The 19545-nt window shown below is 39.0% G+C and overlaps 1 protein-coding gene across 2 annotated transcripts in view; it reads left to right on the top strand.

Moving 5' to 3' along the window:
- The window catches only part of slc1a7a (solute carrier family 1 member 7a), a 236422-nt gene that overhangs the window by 70997 nt on the left and 145880 nt on the right, over positions 1-19545 (top strand). The window lies entirely within an intron of this gene.

Here is a 19545-nt window from a genome sequence, read left to right on the forward strand (position 1 = left end):
AGGGTTGATACTACTACTACTGTAGAGGGTTGATACTACTACTACTACTACTGTAGAGGGTTGATACTACTACTACTGAAGAGGGTTGATGCTACTACTACTGTAGAGGGTTGATACTACTACTGCTGAAGAGGGTTGATACTACTACTACTGCAGTGGGTTGATACTACTACTACTGTACAGGGTTGATAATACTACTACTGTAGAGGGTTCATACTACTACTACTGTAGAGGGTTGATACTACTAGTACTACTGTAGAGGGCTGATACTACTACGACTACTGTAGAGGGTTGATACTACTACTACTGTAGAGGGTTGATACTACTACTACTACTACTGTAGAGGGTTGATACTACTACTACTGAAGAGGGTTGATGCTACTACTGCTGAAGAGGGTTGATAATACTACTACTGTAGAGGGTTGATAATACTACTACTGTAGAGGGTTCATACTACTACTACTGTAGAGGGTTGATACTACTAGTACTACTGTAGAGGGCTGATACTACTACGACTACTGTAGAGGGTTGATACTACTACTACTGTAGAGGGTTGATACTACTACTGCTACTACTGTAGAGGGTTGATACTACTACAACTTTAGAGGGTTGATACTACTACTACTGTAGAGGGTTGATAATACTACTACTGTAGAGGGTTGACACTACTACAAATGTAGTGGGTTGATACTACTACTACTGTAGATGGTTGATACTACTACTACTACTACTGTAGAGGGTTTATACTACTACTACTTTAGAGGGTTGATAATACTACTACTGTAGAGGGTTAATACAACTACTACTGTAGAGGGTTGATACTACTACTACTGTAGAGGGTTGATACTACTACTACTGTAGAGGGTTGATACTACTACTACTACTGTAGACGGTTGATACTACTACTACTGTAGAGGGTTGATACTACTACTACTGTAGAGGGTTGATTCTACTACTACTGTAGAGGGTTAATACAACTACTACTGTAGAGGGTTAATACTACTACTACTACTACTGTAGACGGTTGATACTGCTACTACTGTACAGGGTTGATACTACTACTACTACTACTGTAGAGGGTTGACACTACTACTACTGTAGAGGGTTGATACTACTACTACTACTACTGAAGAGGATTGATTCTACTACTACTACTGTAGAGGGTTGATACTACTACTACTGTAGAGAGTTGAAACTACTACTACTGTAGAGGGTTGATACTACTACTACTGTAGAGGGTTGATACTACTACTACTGTAGAGGGTTGACACTACTACTACTGTAGAGAATTGATAATACTACTACTACTGTATAGGGTTGACACTACTACTACTGTAGAGGATGGACACTACTACTACTGTAGATGGTTGACACTACTACTACTGTAGAGGGTTGATACTACTACTACTGTACAGGGTTGATAATACTACTACTGTACAGGGTTGACAATACTACTACTGTAGAGGGTTGATACTACTACTACTGTAAACGGTTGACACCACTACTACTGTACAGGGTTGATACTACTACTACTGTAGAGGGTTGATACTACTACTACTGTACAGGGTTGATAATACTACTACTGTACAGGGTTGATAATACAACTACTGTTGAGGGTTGATTCTACTACTACTGTAGAGGGTTGATACTACTACTACTGTAGAGGGTTGAAACTACTACTACTGTAGAGGGTTGACACTACTACTACTGTGGAGGGTTGATACACCTACTACTACAACTGTAGAGGGTTGATACTACTACTACTGTAGAGGGTTGATACTACTACTACTGTAGAGGGTTGATACTACTACTACTGTAGAAGGTTGATACTACTACTACTGTAGAGGGTTGATACTACTACTACTACTGTAGAGGGTTGATACTACTACTACTGTAGAGGTTTGATACTACTACTACTGTAGAGGGTTGATACTACTACTACTACTGTAGAGGGTTGACACTACTACTACTGTAGAGGTATGATAATACTACTACTACTGTAGTGGTTGATACTACTACTATTGTAGTGGGTTGATACTACTACTACTACTGTAGAGGGTTGATACTACTACTTCTGTAGTGGGTTGATACTACTACTACTACTGTAGAGGGTTGATAATACTACTACTACTGTAGAGGGTTGATAATTCTACTACTGTACAGGGTTGATAATACTACTACTACTGTAGAGGGTTGATAATACTACTACTGTACAGGGTTGATACTACTACTACTGTAGAGGGTTGATACTACTACTACTGTAGAGGGTTGATACTACTACTACTGTAGAGGGTTGATACTACTACTACTGTAAAGGGTTGATAATACTACTACTGTAGAGGGTTGATTCTACTGCTACTGTAGAGGGTTGATACTACTACTACTGTAGAGGGTTGATAATACTACTACTGTAGAGGGTTGACACTACTACTACTGTAGAGGGTTGACACAACTACTACTGTAGAGGGTTGATACAACTACTACTACAACTGTAGAGGGTTGATACTACTACTACTGTAGAGGGTTGATACTACTACTACTGTAGAGGTTTGATACTACTACTACTGTAGAGGGTTGATACTACTACTACTACTGTAGAGGGTTGATACTACTACTACTACTGTAGAGCGTTGATACTACTACTACTGTAGAGGGTTGATAATACTACTACTACTGTAGAGGGTTGATACTACTACTACTGTAGAGGGTTTATACTACTACTACTGTAGAGGGTTGATACTACTACTATTGTAGTGGGTTGATACTACTACTACTGTAGACGGTTGACACCACTACTACTGTACAGGGTTGATACTACTTCTCTACTATAGAGGGTTGATAATACTACTACTACTACTGTGGAGGGTTGACACTACTACTACTACTGTAGAGGGTTGATACTACTACTACTGTAGAGAGTTGATACTACTACTACTACTACTACTGTAGAGGATTGATACTACTACTATTACTGTAGAGGGTTGATACTACTACTACTGTAGAGGGTTGATACTACTACTACTGTAGAGGGTTGATACTACTACTACTGTAGAGAGTTGATACTACTACTACTAATGTAGAGGGTTCATACTACTACTACTACTACTGTATAGGGTTGATACTACTACTACTACTGTCAAGGGTTGATACTACTTCTCTACTGTAGAGGGTTGATACTACTACTACTGTAGAGGGTTGATACTACTACTACTACTGTAGAGAGTTGATACTACTACTACTGTAGAGGGTTGATACTACTAGTACTACTGTAGAGGGCTGATACTACTACGACTACTGTAGAGGGTTGATACTACTACTACTGTAGAGGGTTGATACTACTACTACTACTACTGTAGAGGGTTGATACTACTACTACTGTAGAGGGTTGATGCTACTACTACTGTAGAGGGTTGATACTACTACTGCTGAAGAGGGTTGATACTACTACTACTGCAGTGGGTTGATACTACTACTACTGTACAGGGTTGATAATACTACTACTGTAGAGGGTTCATACTACTACTACTGTACAGGGTTGATAATACTACTACTACTGTAGAGGGTTGATACTACTACTACTGTAGAGAGTTGATACTACTACTACTGTAGAGGGTTGATACTACTAGTACTACTGTAGAGGGCTGATACTACTACGACTACTGTAGAGGGTTGATACTACTACTACTGTAGAGGGTTGATACTACTACTACTACTACTGTAGAGGGTTGATACTACTACTACTGAAGAGGGTTGATGCTACTACTACTGTAGAGGGTTGATACTACTACTGCTGAAGAGGGTTGATACTACTACTACTGCAGTGGGTTGATACTACTACTACTGTACAGGGTTGATAATACTACTACTGTAGAGGGTTCATACTACTACTACTGTAGAGGGTTGATACTACTAGTACTACTGTAGAGGGCTGATACTACTACGACTACTGTAGAGGGTTGATACTACTACTACTGTAGAGGGTTGATACTACTACTACTACTACTGTAGAGGGTTGATACTACTACTACTGAAGAGGGTTGATGCTACTACTGCTGAAGAGGGTTGATAATACTACTACTGTAGAGGGTTGATAATACTACTACTGTAGAGGGTTCATACTACTACTACTGTAGAGGGTTGATACTACTAGTACTACTGTAGAGGGCTGATACTACTACGACTACTGTAGAGGGTTGATACTACTACTACTGTAGAGGGTTGATACTACTACTGCTACTACTGTAGAGGGTTGATACTACTACAACTTTAGAGGGTTGATACTACTACTACTGTAGAGGGTTGATAATACTACTACTGTAGAGGGTTGACACTACTACAAATGTAGTGGGTTGATACTACTACTACTGTAGATGGTTGATACTACTACTACTACTGTAGAGGGTTTATACTACTACTACTTTAGAGGGTTGATAATACTACTACTGTAGAGGGTTAATACAACTACTACTGTAGAGGGTTGATACTACTACTACTGTAGAGGGTTGATACTACTACTACTGTAGAGGGTTGATACTACTACTACTACTGTAGACGGTTGATACTACTACTACTGTAGAGGGTTGATACTACTACTACTGTAGAGGGTTGATTCTACTACTACTGTAGAGGGTTAATACAACTACTACTGTAGAGGGTTAATACTACTACTACTACTACTGTAGACGGTTGATACTGCTACTACTGTACAGGGTTGATACTACTACTACTACTACTGTAGAGGGTTGACACTACTACTACTGTAGAGGGTTGATACTACTACTACTACTACTGAAGAGGATTGATTCTACTACTACTACTGTAGAGGGTTGATACTACTACTACTGTAGAGAGTTGAAACTACTACTACTGTAGAGGGTTGATACTACTACTACTGTAGAGGGTTGATACTACTACTACTGTAGAGGGTTGACACTACTACTACTGTAGAGAATTGATAATACTACTACTACTGTATAGGGTTGACACTACTACTACTGTAGAGGATGGACACTACTACTACTGTAGATGGTTGACACTACTACTACTGTAGAGGGTTGATACTACTACTACTGTACAGGGTTGATAATACTACTACTGTACAGGGTTGACAATACTACTACTGTAGAGGGTTGATACTACTACTACTGTAAACGGTTGACACCACTACTACTGTACAGGGTTGATACTACTACTACTGTAGAGGGTTGATACTACTACTACTGTACAGGGTTGATAATACTACTACTGTACAGGGTTGATAATACAACTACTGTTGAGGGTTGATTCTACTACTACTGTAGAGGGTTGATACTACTACTACTGTAGAGGGTTGAAACTACTACTACTGTAGAGGGTTGACACTACTACTACTGTGGAGGGTTGATACACCTACTACTACAACTGTAGAGGGTTGATACTACTACTACTGTAGAGGGTTGATACTACTACTACTGTAGAGGGTTGATACTACTACTACTGTAGAAGGTTGATACTACTACTACTGTAGAGGGTTGATACTACTACTACTACTGTAGAGGGTTGATACTACTACTACTGTAGAGGTTTGATACTACTACTACTGTAGAGGGTTGATACTACTACTACTACTGTAGAGGGTTGATACTACTACTACTACTGTAGAGCGTTGATACTACTACTACTGTAGAGGGTTGATAATACTACTACTACTGTAGAGGGTTGATGCTACTACTACTGTAGAGGGTTTATACTACTACTACTGTAGAGGGTTGATACTACTACTACTACTGTAGAGGGTTGACACTACTACTACTGTAGAGGTATGATAATACTACTACTACTGTAGTGGTTGATACTACTACTATTGTAGTGGGTTGATACTACTACTACTACTGTAGAGGGTTGATACTACTACTTCTGTAGTGGGTTGATACTACTACTACTACTGTAGAGGGTTGATAATACTACTACTACTGTAGAGGGTTGATAATTCTACTACTGTACAGGGTTGATAATACTACTACTACTGTAGAGGGTTGATAATACTACTACTGTACAGGGTTGATACTACTACTACTGTAGAGGGTTGATACTACTACTACTGTAGAGGGTTGATACTACTACTACTGTAGAGGGTTGATACTACTACTACTGTAAAGGGTTGATAATACTACTACTGTAGAGGGTTGATTCTACTGCTACTGTAGAGGGTTGATACTACTACTACTGTAGAGGGTTGATAATACTACTACTGTAGAGGGTTGACACTACTACTACTGTAGAGGGTTGACACAACTACTACTGTAGAGGGTTGATACAACTACTACTACAACTGTAGAGGGTTGATACTACTACTACTGTAGAGGGTTGATACTACTACTACTGTAGAGGTTTGATACTACTACTACTGTAGAGGGTTGATACTACTACTACTACTGTAGAGGGTTGATACTACTACTACTACTGTAGAGCGTTGATACTACTACTACTGTAGAGGGTTGATAATACTACTACTACTGTAGAGGGTTGATACTACTACTACTGTAGAGGGTTTATACTACTACTACTGTAGAGGGTTGATACTACTACTATTGTAGTGGGTTGATACTACTACTACTGTAGACGGTTGACACCACTACTACTGTACAGGGTTGATAATACTTCTACTACTGTAGAGGGTTGATACTACTACTACTACTGTAGAGGGTTGACACTACTACTACTACTGTAGAGGGTTGATAATACTACTACTGTAGAGGGTTGATAGTACTACTACTGTAGAGAGTTGATAATACTACTACTACTGTAGAGGGTTGATAATACTAATACTACTGTAGAGGGTTGATAATACTAATACTACTGTAGAGGGTTGATAATACTACTACTACTGTAGAGGGTTGATACTACTACTACTGTAGAGGGTTGATAATACTACTACTGTAGAGGGTTGACACTACTAAAACTGTAGTGAGTTGATACTACTACAACTGTAGAGGGTTGAGACTACTACTACAACTGTAGAGGGTTGATACTACTACTACTGTAGAGGTTGATACTACTACTACTGTAGAGGGTTGATAATACTACTACTGTAGAGGGTTGACACTACTACAAATGTAGTGGGTTGATATTACTACTACTGTAGAGGGTTGATACTACTACTACTACTGTAGAGGGTTGATAATACTACTACTACTGTAGAGGGTTGATAATTCTACTACTGTACAGGGTTGATAATTCTACTACTGTACAGGGTTGATACTACTACTACAACTGTAGAGGGTTGATACTACTAAAACTGTAGTGAGTTGATACTACTACAACTGTAGAGGGTTGACACTACTAAAACTGTAGTGAGTTGATACTACTACAACTGTAGAGGGTTGATACAACTACTACAACTGTAGAGGGTTGATACTACTACTACTGTAGAGGGTTGATGATACTACTACTGTAGAGGGTTGACACTACTACAAATGTAGTGGGTTGATACTACTACTACTACTACTACTGTAGAGGGTTTATACTACTACTACTTTAGAGGGTTGATAATGCTACTACTGTAGAGGGTTAATACAACTACTACTGTAGAGGGTTGATACTACTACTACTGTAGAGGGTTGATACTACTACTACTGTAGAGGGTTGATACTACTACTACTATTGTAGACGGTTGATACTACTACTACTGTAGAGGGTTGATACTACTACTACTGTAGAGGGTTGATTCTACTACTACTGTAGAGGGTTAATACAACTACCACTGTAGAGGGTTAATACTACTACTACTACTACTGTAGACGGTTGATACTACTACTACTGTAGAGGGTTAATACCACTACTACTACTACTGAAGTGTATTGATACTACTACTACTACTGTAGAGGGTTGATACTACTACTACTGTAGAGGGTTGATACTACTACTACTGTAGAGGGTTGACACTACTACTACTGTAGAGAATTGATAATACTACTACTACTACTGTAGAGGGTTGATACTACTACTACTGTAGAGGGTTGATACTACTACTACTGTAGAGGGTTGATAATACTACTACTGTAGAGGGTTGATACTACTACTACTGTAAACGGTTGACACCACTACTACTGTACAGGGTTGATAATACAACTACTGTAGAGGGTTGATTCTACTACTACTGTAGAGGGTTGATACTACTACTACTGTAGAGGGTTGAAACTACTACTACTGTAGAGGGTTGAAACTACTACTACCGTGGAGGGTTGATACACCTACTACTACAACTGTAGAGGGTTGATACTACTACTACTGTAGAGGGTTGATACTACTACTACTGTAGAGGTTTGATACTACTACTACTGTAGAGGGTTGATACTACTACTACTACTGTAGAGGGTTGATACTACTACTACTACTGTAGAGCGTTGATACTACTACTACTGTAGAGGGTTGGTAATACTACTACTACTGTAGAGGGTTGATACTACTACTACTGTAGAGGGTTTATACTACTACTACTGTAGAGGGTTGATACTACTACTACTACTACTACTGTAGAGTGTTGATAATACTACTACTACTGTAGAGGGTTGATACTACTACTATTGTAGTGGGTTGATACTACTACTACTACTGTAGTGGGTTGATACTACTACTACTGTAGTGGGTTGATACTACTACTACTACTGTAGAGGGTTGATAATACTACTACTGTACAGGGTTGATAATACTACTACTACTGTAGAGGATTGATAATACTCCTACTGTACAGGGTTGATACTACTACTACTGTAGACAGTTGACACCACTACTACTGTAAAGGGTTGATAATACTTCTACTACTGTAGAGGGTTGATACAACTACTACTGTAGAGGGTTGATACTACTACTACTGTAGAGAATTGATAATACTACTACTACTGTAGAGGGTTGATACTAATGCTACTGTAGAGGGTTGAAACTACTACTAATACTGTACAGGATTGACACTACTACTACTGTAGATGGTTGACACTACTACTACTGTAGAGGGTTGATACTACTACTACTGTACAGGGTTGATACTACTACTACTGTACAGGGTTGATAATACTACTACTGTAGAGGGTTGATAATACTACTACTACTGTAAACAGTTGACACCCCTACTACTGTACAGGGTTGATAATACAACTACTGTAGAGGGTTGATTCTACTACTACTGTAGAGGGTTGATACTACTACTACTGTAGAGGGTTGAAACTACTACTACTGTAGAGGGTTGACACTACTACTACTGTGGAGGGTTGATAGACCTACTACTACAACTGTAGAGGGTTGATACTACTGCTACTGCAGAGGGTTGATACTACTACTACTGTAGAGGTGTGATACTACTACTACTGTAGAGGGTTGATACTACTACTACTACTGTAGAGGGTTGATACTACTACTACTACTGTAGAGCGTTGATACTAATACTACTGTAGAGGGTTGATAATACTACTACTACTGTAGAGGGTTTATACTACTACTACTGTAGAGGGTTGACACTACTACTACTGTAGAGGGTTGATAATACTGCTACTACTGTAGAGGGTTGATACTACTACTATTGTAGTGGGTTGATACTACTACTACTACTGTAGTGGGTTGATACTACTACTACTACTACTGTAGTGGGTTAATACTACTATTACTGTAGTGGGTTGATACTACTACTACTACTGTAGAGGATTGATAATACTACTACTACTGTAGAGGGTTGATAAGTCTACTACTGTACAGGGTTGATAATACTACTACTACTGTAGAGGGTTTATACTACTACTACTGTAGAGGGTTGACACTACTACTACTGTAGAGGGTTGATAATACTACCACTACTGTTGAGGGTTGATACTACTACTATTGTAGTGGGTTGATACTACTACTACTGTAGTGGGTTGATAGTACTACTACTGTAGTGGTTTGATACTACTACTACTACTGTAGAGGGTTGATACTACTACTACTACTGTAGAGGGTTGATACTACTACTACTACTGTAGAGGGTTGATACTACTACTACTGTAGTGGGTTGATACTACTACTACTACTGTAGAGGGTTGATACTACTACTACTGTAGTGGGTTGATACTACTACTACTGTAGAGGGTTGATAATACTACTACTACTGTATAGACATGATTCTACTACTACTGTAGAGGGTTGATACTACTACTACTGTAGAGGGCTGATACTACTACTACTGTAGAGGGTTGATACTACTACTACTGTAGAGGTTTGATACTACTACTACTGTAGAGGGTTGATACTACTACTACTACTGTAGAGGGTTGATACTACTACTACTACTACTGTAGAGGGTTGATACTACTACCACTACTGTAGAGCGTTGATACTACTACTACTGTAGAGGGTTGATACTACTACTAATACTGTAGAGGGTTGACACTACTACTACTGTAGAGGGTTGATAATACTACTACTACTGTAGAGGGTTGATACTACTACTACTGTAGAGGGTTGGTAATACTACTACTACTGTAGAGGGTTGATACTACTACTACTGTAGAGGGTTTATACTACTACTACTGTAGAGGGTTGATACTACTACTACTACTACTACTGTAGAGTGTTGATAATACTACTACTACTGTAGAGGGTTGATACTACTACTATTGTAGTGGGTTGATACTACTACTACTACTGTAGTGGGTTGATACTACTACTACTGTAGTGGGTTGATACTACTACTACTACTGTAGAGGGTTGATAATACTACTACTGTACAGGGTTGATAATACTACTACTACTGTAGAGGATTGATAATACTCCTACTGTACAGGGTTGATACTACTACTACTGTAGACAGTTGACACCACTACTACTGTAAAGGGTTGATAATACTTCTACTACTGTAGAGGGTTGATACAACTACTACTGTAGAGGGTTGATACTACTACTACTGTAGAGAATTGATAATACTACTACTACTGTAGAGGGTTGATACTAATGCTACTGTAGAGGGTTGAAACTACTACTAATACTGTACAGGATTGACACTACTACTACTGTAGATGGTTGACACTACTACTACTGTAGAGGGTTGATACTACTACTACTGTACAGGGTTGATACTACTACTACTGTACAGGGTTGATAATACTACTACTGTAGAGGGTTGATAATACTACTACTACTGTAAACAGTTGACACCACTACTACTGTACAGGGTTGATAATACAACTACTGTAGAGGGTTGATTCTACTACTACTGTAGAGGGTTGATACTACTACTACTGTAGAGGGTTGAAACTACTACTACTGTAGAGGGTTGACACTACTACTACTGTGGAGGGTTGATAGACCTACTACTACAACTGTAGAGGGTTGATACTACTGCTACTGCAGAGGGTTGATACTACTACTACTGTAGAGGTGTGATACTACTACTACTGTAGAGGGTTGATACTACTACTACTACTGTAGAGGGTTGATACTACTACTACTACTGTAGAGCGTTGATACTAATACTACTGTAGAGGGTTGATAATACTACTACTACTGTAGAGGGTTTATACTACTACTACTGTAGAGGGTTGACACTACTACTACTGTAGAGGGTTGATAATACTGCTACTACTGTAGAGGGTTGATACTACTACTATTGTAGTGGGTTGATACTACTACTACTACTGTAGTGGGTTGATACTACTACTACTACTACTGTAGTGGGTTAATACTACTATTACTGTAGTGGGTTGATACTACTACTACTACTGTAGAGGATTGATAATACTACTACTACTGTAGAGGGTTGATAAGTCTACTACTGTACAGGGTTGATAATACTACTACTACTGTAGAGGGTTTATACTACTACTACTGTAGAGGGTTGACACTACTACTACTGTAGAGGGTTGATAATACTACCACTACTGTTGAGGGTTGATACTACTACTATTGTAGTGGGTTGATACTACTACTACTGTAGTGGGTTGATAGTACTACTACTGTAGTGGTTTGATACTACTACTACTACTGTAGAGGGTTGATACTACTACTACTACTGTAGAGGGTTGATACTACTACTACTACTGTAGAGGGTTGATACTACTACTACTGTAGTGGGTTGATACTACTACTACTACTGTAGAGGGTTGATACTACTACTACTGTAGTGGGTTGATACTACTACTACTGTAGAGGGTTGATAATACTACTACTACTGTATAGACATGATTCTACTACTACTGTAGAGGGTTGATACTACTACTACTGTAGAGGGTTGACACTACTACTACTGTAGAGGGTTGATAATACTACTACTGTAGAGGGTTTTACTACTACTACTGTAGAGGGTTGACACTACTACTACTGTAGAGGGTTGATACACCTACTACTACAACTGTAGAGGGCTGATACTACTACTACTGTAGAGGGTTGATACTACTACTACTGTAGAGGTTTGATACTACTACTACTGTAGAGGGTTGATACTACTACTACTACTGTAGAGGGTTGATACTACTACTACTACTGTAGAGCGTTGATACTACTACTACTACTGTAGAGGGTTGACACTACTACTACTGTAGAGGGTTGATAATACTACTACTACTGTAGAGGGTTGATACTACTACTATTGTAGTGGGTTGATACTACTACTACTACTGTAGAGGGTTGATACTACTTCTACTACTGTAGAGGGTTGATACTACACTTACTACTGTAGAGGGTTGATACTACTACTACTGTAGTGGGTTGATACTACTACTACTACTGTAGAGGGTTGATACTACTACTACTACTGTAGTTGGTTGATACTACTACTACTGTAGAGGGTTGATAATACTACTACTACTGTAGAGGGTTGATACTACTACTACTGTAGTGGGTTGATACTACTGCTACTGTAGAGGGTTGATACTACTACTACTGTAGAGGGTTGATACTACTACTACTGTAGAGGGTTGATACTACTACTACTACTGTAGAGGATTGCCACTACTACTACTGTAGAGGGTTGATACTACTACTACTACTACTGAAGAGGATTGATACTACTACTACTACTGTAGAGGGTTGATACTACTACTACTGTAGAGGGTTGATACTACTACTACTGTAGAGGGTTGATACTACTACTACTGTAGAGGGTTGACACTACTACTACTGTAGAGGGTTGATATTACTACTACTACAACTGTAGAGGGTTGATACTACTACTACTGTAGAGGGTTGATACTACTACTACTGTAGAGGTTTGATACTACTACTACTGTAGAGGGTTGATACTACTACTACTACTGTAGAGGGTTGATACTACTACTACTACTGTAGAGCGTTGATACTACTACTACTGTAGAGGGTTGATAATACTACTACTGTACAGGGTTTATACTACTACTACTGTAGAGGGTTGACACTACTACTACTGTAGAGGGTTGATAATACTACTACTACTGTAGAGGGTTGATACTACTACTATTGTAGTGGGTTGATACTACTACTACTGTAGTGGGTTGATAGTACTACTACTGTAGTGGTTTGATACTACTACTACTACTGTAGAGGGTTGATACTACTACTACTACTGTAGAGGGTTGATACTACTACTACTACTGTAGAGGTTTGATACTACTACTACTGTAGTGGGTTGATACTACTACTACCACTGTAGAGGGTTGATACTACTACTACTGTAGTGGGTTGATACTACTACTACTGTAGAGGGTTGATAATACTACTACTACTGTATAGACATGATTCTACTAATACTGTAGAGGGTTGATACTACTACTACTGTAGAGGGTTGACACTACTACTACTGTAGAGGGTTGATAATACTACTACTGTAGAGGGTTATTACTAATACTACTGTAGAGGGTTGACACTACTACTACTGTAGAGGGTTGATACACCTACTACTACAACTGTAGAGGGCTGATACTACTACTACTGTAGAGGGTTGATACTACTACTACTGTAGAGGTTTGATACTACTACTACTGTAGAGGGTTGATACTACTACTACTGTAGAGGGCTGATACTACTACTACTGTAGAGGGTTGATACTACTACTACTGTAGAGGTTTGATACTACTACTACTGTAGAGGGTTGATACTACTACTACTACTGTAGAGGGTTGATACTACTACTACTACTACTGTAGAGGGTTGATACTACTACCACTACTGTAGAGCGTTGATACTACTACTACTGTAGAGGGTTGATACTACTACTAATACTGTAGAGGGTTGACACTACTACTACTGTAGAGGGTTGATAATACTACTACTACTGTAGAGGGTTGATACTACTACTATTGTAGTGTGTTGATACTACTACTACTGTAGAGGGCTGATACTACTTCTACTACTGTAGAGGGTTGATACTACTACTACTACTGTAGAGGGTTGATACTACTACTACTGTAGTGGGTTGATACTACTACTACTACTGTAGAGGGTTGATACTACTACTACTACTGTAGTGGGTTGATACTACTACTACTGTAGAGGGTTGATAATACTACTACTACTGTAGAGGGTTGATACTACTACTACTGTAGTGGGTTGATACTACTGCTACTGTAGAGGGTTGACACTACTACTACTGTAGAGGGTTGATAATACTACTACTGTAGAGGGTTTTACTACTACTACTGTAGAGGGTTGACACTACTACTACTGTAGAGGGTTGATACACCTACTACTACAACTGTAGAGGGCTGATACTACTACTATTGTAGAGGGTTGATACTACTACTACTGTAGAGGTTTGATACTACTACTACTGTAGAGGGTTGATACTACTACTACTACTGTAGAGGGTTGATACTACTACTACTACTACTGTAGAGGGTTGATACTACTACTAATACCGTAGAGCGTTGATACTACTACTACTACTGTAGAGGGTTGACACTACTACTACTGTAGAGGGTTGATAATACTACTACTACTGTAGAGGGTTGATACTACTACTATTGTAGTGGGTTGATACTACTACTACTACTGTAGAGGGTTGATACTACTTCTACTACTGTAGAGGGTTGATACTACACTTACTACTGTAGAGGGTTGATACTACTACTACTGTAGTGGGTTGATACTACTACTACTACTGTAGAGGGTTGATACTACTACTACTACTGTAGTGGGTTGATACTACTACTACTGTAGAGGGTTGATAATCCTACTACTACTGTAGAGGGTTGATACTACTACTACTGTAGTGGGTTGATACTACTGCTACTGTAGAGGGTTGATACTACTACTACTGTAGAGGGTTGATACTACTACTACTGTAGAGGGTTGATACTACTACTACTACTGTAGAGGATTGCCACTACTACTACTGTAGAGGGTTGATACTACTACTACTACTACTGAAGAGGATTGATACTACTACTACTACTGTAGAGGGTTGATACTACTACTACTGTAGAGGGTTGATACTACTACTACTGTAGAGGGTTGATACTACTATTACTGTAGAGGGTTGACACTACTACTACTGTAGAGGGTTGATATTACTACTACTACTACTGTAGAGGGTTGATACTACTACTATTGTAGTGTGTTGATACTACTACTACTGTAGAGGGTTGATACTACTACTACTACTGTAGAGGGTTGATACTACTACTACTGTAGTGGGTTGATACTACTACTACTACTGTAGAGGGTTGATACTACTACTACTACTGTAGTGGGTTGATACTACTACTACTGTAGAGGGTTGATAATACTACTACTACTGTAGAGGGTTGATACTACTACTACTGTAGTGGGTTGATACTACTGCTACTGTAGAGGGTTGACACTACTACTACTGTAGAGGGTTGATAATACTACTACTGTAGAGGGTTTTACTACTACTACTGTAGAGGGTTGACACTACTACTACTGTAGAGGGTTGATACACCTACTACTACAACTGTAGAGGGCTGATACTACTACTATTGTAGAGGGTTGATACTACTACTACTGTAGAGGTTTGATACTACTACTACTGTAGAGGGTTGATACTACTACTACTACTGTAGAGGGTTGATACTACTACTACTACTACTGTAGAGGGTTGATACTACTACTACTACCGTAGAGCGTTGATACTACTACTACTACTGTAGAGGGTTGACACTACTACTACTGTAGAGGGTTGATAATACTACTACTACTGTAGAGGGTTGACACTACTACTACTGTAGAGGGTTGATAATACTACTACTGTAGAGGGTTTTACTACTACTACTGTAGAGGGTTGACACTACTACTACTGTAGAGGGTTGATACACCTACTACTACAACTGTAGAGGGCTGATACTACTACTATTGTAGTGTGTTGATACTACTACTACTGTAGAGGGTTGATACTACTACTACTACTGTAGAGGGTTGATACTACTACTACTGTAGTGGGTTGATACTACTACTACTACTGTAGAGGGTTGATACTACTACTACTACTGTAGTGGGTTGATACTACTACTACTGTAGAGGGTTGATAATACTACTACTACTGTAGAGGGTTGATACTACTACTACTGTAGTGGGTTGATACTACTGCTACTGTAGAGGGTTGACACTACTACTACTGTAGAGGGTTGATAATACTACTACTGTAGAGGGTTTTACTACTACTACTGTAGAGGGTTGACACTACTACTACTGTAGAGGGTTGATACACCTACTACTACAACTGTAGAGGGCTGATACTACTACTATTGTAGAGGGTTGATACTACTACTACTGTATAGGTTTGATACTACTACTACTGTAGAGGGTTGATACTACTACTACTACTGTAGAGGGTTGATACTACTACTACTACTACTGTAGAGGGTTGATACTACTACTACTACCGTAGAGCGTTGATACTACTACTACTACTGTAGAGGGTTGACACTACTACTACTGTAGAGGGTTGATAATACTACTACTACTGTAGAGGGTTGATACTACTACTATTGTAGTGGGTTGATACTACTACTACTACTGTAGAGGGTTGATACTACTTCTACTACTGTAGAGGGTTGATACTACACTTACTACTGTAGAGGGTTGATACTACTACTACTGTAGTGGGTTGATACTACTACTACTACTGTAGAGGGTTGATACTACTACTACTACTGTAGTGGGTTGATACTACTACTACTGTAGAGGGTTGATAATACTACTACTACTGTAGAGGGTTGATACTACTACTACTGTAGTGGGTTGATACTACTGCTACTGTAGAGGGTTGATACTACTACTACTGTAGAGGGTTGATACTACTACTACTGTAGAGGGTTGATACTACTACTACTACTGTAGAGGATTGCCACTACTACTACTGTAGAGGGTTGATACTACTACTACTACTACTGAAGAGGATTGATACTACTACTACTACTGTAGAGGGTTGATACTACTACTACTGTAGAGGGTTGATACTACTACTACTGTAGAGGGTTGATACTACTACTACTGTAGAGGGTTGACACTACTACTACTGTAGAGGGTTGATATTACTACTACTACAACTGTAGAGGGTTGATACTACTACTACTGTAGAGGGTTGATACTACTACTACTGTAGAGGTTTGATACTACTACTACTGTAGAGGGTTGATACTACTACTACTACTGTAGAGGGTTGATACTACTACTACTACTGTAGAGCGTTGATACTACTACTACTGTAGAGGGTTGATAATACTACTACTGTACAGGGTTTATACTACTACTACTGTAGAGGGTTGACACTACTACTACTGTAGAGGGTTGATAATACTACTACTACTGTAGAGGGTTGATACTACTACTATTGTAGTGGGTTGATACTACTACTACTGTAGTGGGTTGATAGTACTACTACTGTAGTGGTTTGATACTACTACTACTACTGTAGAGGGTTGATACTACTACTACTACTGTAGAGGGTTGATACTACTACTACTACTGTAGAGGTTTGATACTACTACTACTGTAGTGGGTTGATACTACTACTACCACTGTAGAGGGTTGATACTACTACTACTGTAGTGGGTTGATACTACTACTACTGTAGAGGGTTGATAATACTACTACTACTGTATAGACATGATTCTACTACTACTGTAGAGGGTTGATACTACTACTACTGTAGAGGGTTGACACTACTACTACTGTAGAGGGTTGATAATACTACTACTGTAGAGGGTTATTACTAATACTACTGTAGAGGGTTGACACTACTACTACTGTAGAGGGTTGATACACCTACTACTACAACTGTAGAGGGCTGATACTACTACTACTGTAGAGGGTTGATACTACTACTACTGTAGAGGTTTGATACTACTACTACTGTAGAGGGTTGATACTACTACTACTACTGTAGAGGATTGCCACTACTACTACTGTAGAGGGTTGATACTACTACTACTACAACTGAAGAGGATTGATACTACTACTACTACTGTAGAGGGTTGATACTACTACTACTGTAGAGGGTTGATACTACTACTACTGTAGAGGGTTGATACTACTACTACTGTAGAGGGTCAACACTACTACTACTGTAGAGGGTTGATATTACTACTACTACAACTGTAGAGGGTTGATAATACTACTACTACTGTAGAGGGTTGATACTACTACTATTGTAGTGGGTTGATACTACTACTACTGTAGTGGGTTGATAGTACTACTACTGTAGTGGTTTGATACTACTACTACTACTGTAGAGGGTTGATACTACTACTACTACTGTAGAGGGTTGATACTACTACTACTACTGTAGAGGTTTGATACTACTACTACTGTAGTGGGTTGATACTACTACTACCACTGTAGAGGGTTGATACTACTACTACTGTAGTGGGTTGATACTACTACTACTGTAGAGGGTTGATAATACTACTACTACTGTATAGACATGATTCTACTACTACTGTAGAGGGTTGATACTACTACTACTGTAGAGGGTTGACACTACTACTACTGTAGAGGGTTGATAATACTACTACTGTAGAGGGTTATTACTAATACTACTGTAGAGGGTTGACACTACTACTACTGTAGAGGGTTGATACACCTACTACTACAACTGTAGAGGGCTGATACTACTACTACTGTAGAGGGTTGATACTACTACTACTGTAGAGGTTTGATACTACTACTACTGTAGAGGGTTGATACTACTACTACTGTAGAGGGCTGATACTACTACTACTGTAGAGGGTTGATACTACTACTACTGTAGAGTTTTGATACTACTACTACTGTAGAGGGTTGATACTACTACTACTACTGTAGAGGGTTGATACTACTACTACTACTACTGTAGAGGGTTGATACTACTACCACTACTGTAGAGGGTTGATACTACTACTACTGTAGAGGGTTGATACTACTACTAATACTGTAGAGGGTTGACACTACTACTACTGTAGAGGGTTGATAATACTACTACTACTGTAGAGGGTTGATACTACTACTATTGTAGTGTGTTGATACTACTACTACTGTAGAGGGCTGATACTACTTCTACTACTGTAGAGGGTTGATACTACTACCACTACTGTAGAGGGTTGATACTACTACTACTGTAGTGGGTTGATA

The sequence above is a fragment of the Salvelinus fontinalis genome, chromosome 17 (assembly GCF_029448725.1).
Source record: "Salvelinus fontinalis isolate EN_2023a chromosome 17, ASM2944872v1, whole genome shotgun sequence".
Classification (NCBI taxonomy): Eukaryota; Metazoa; Chordata; class Actinopteri; order Salmoniformes; family Salmonidae; genus Salvelinus; species Salvelinus fontinalis.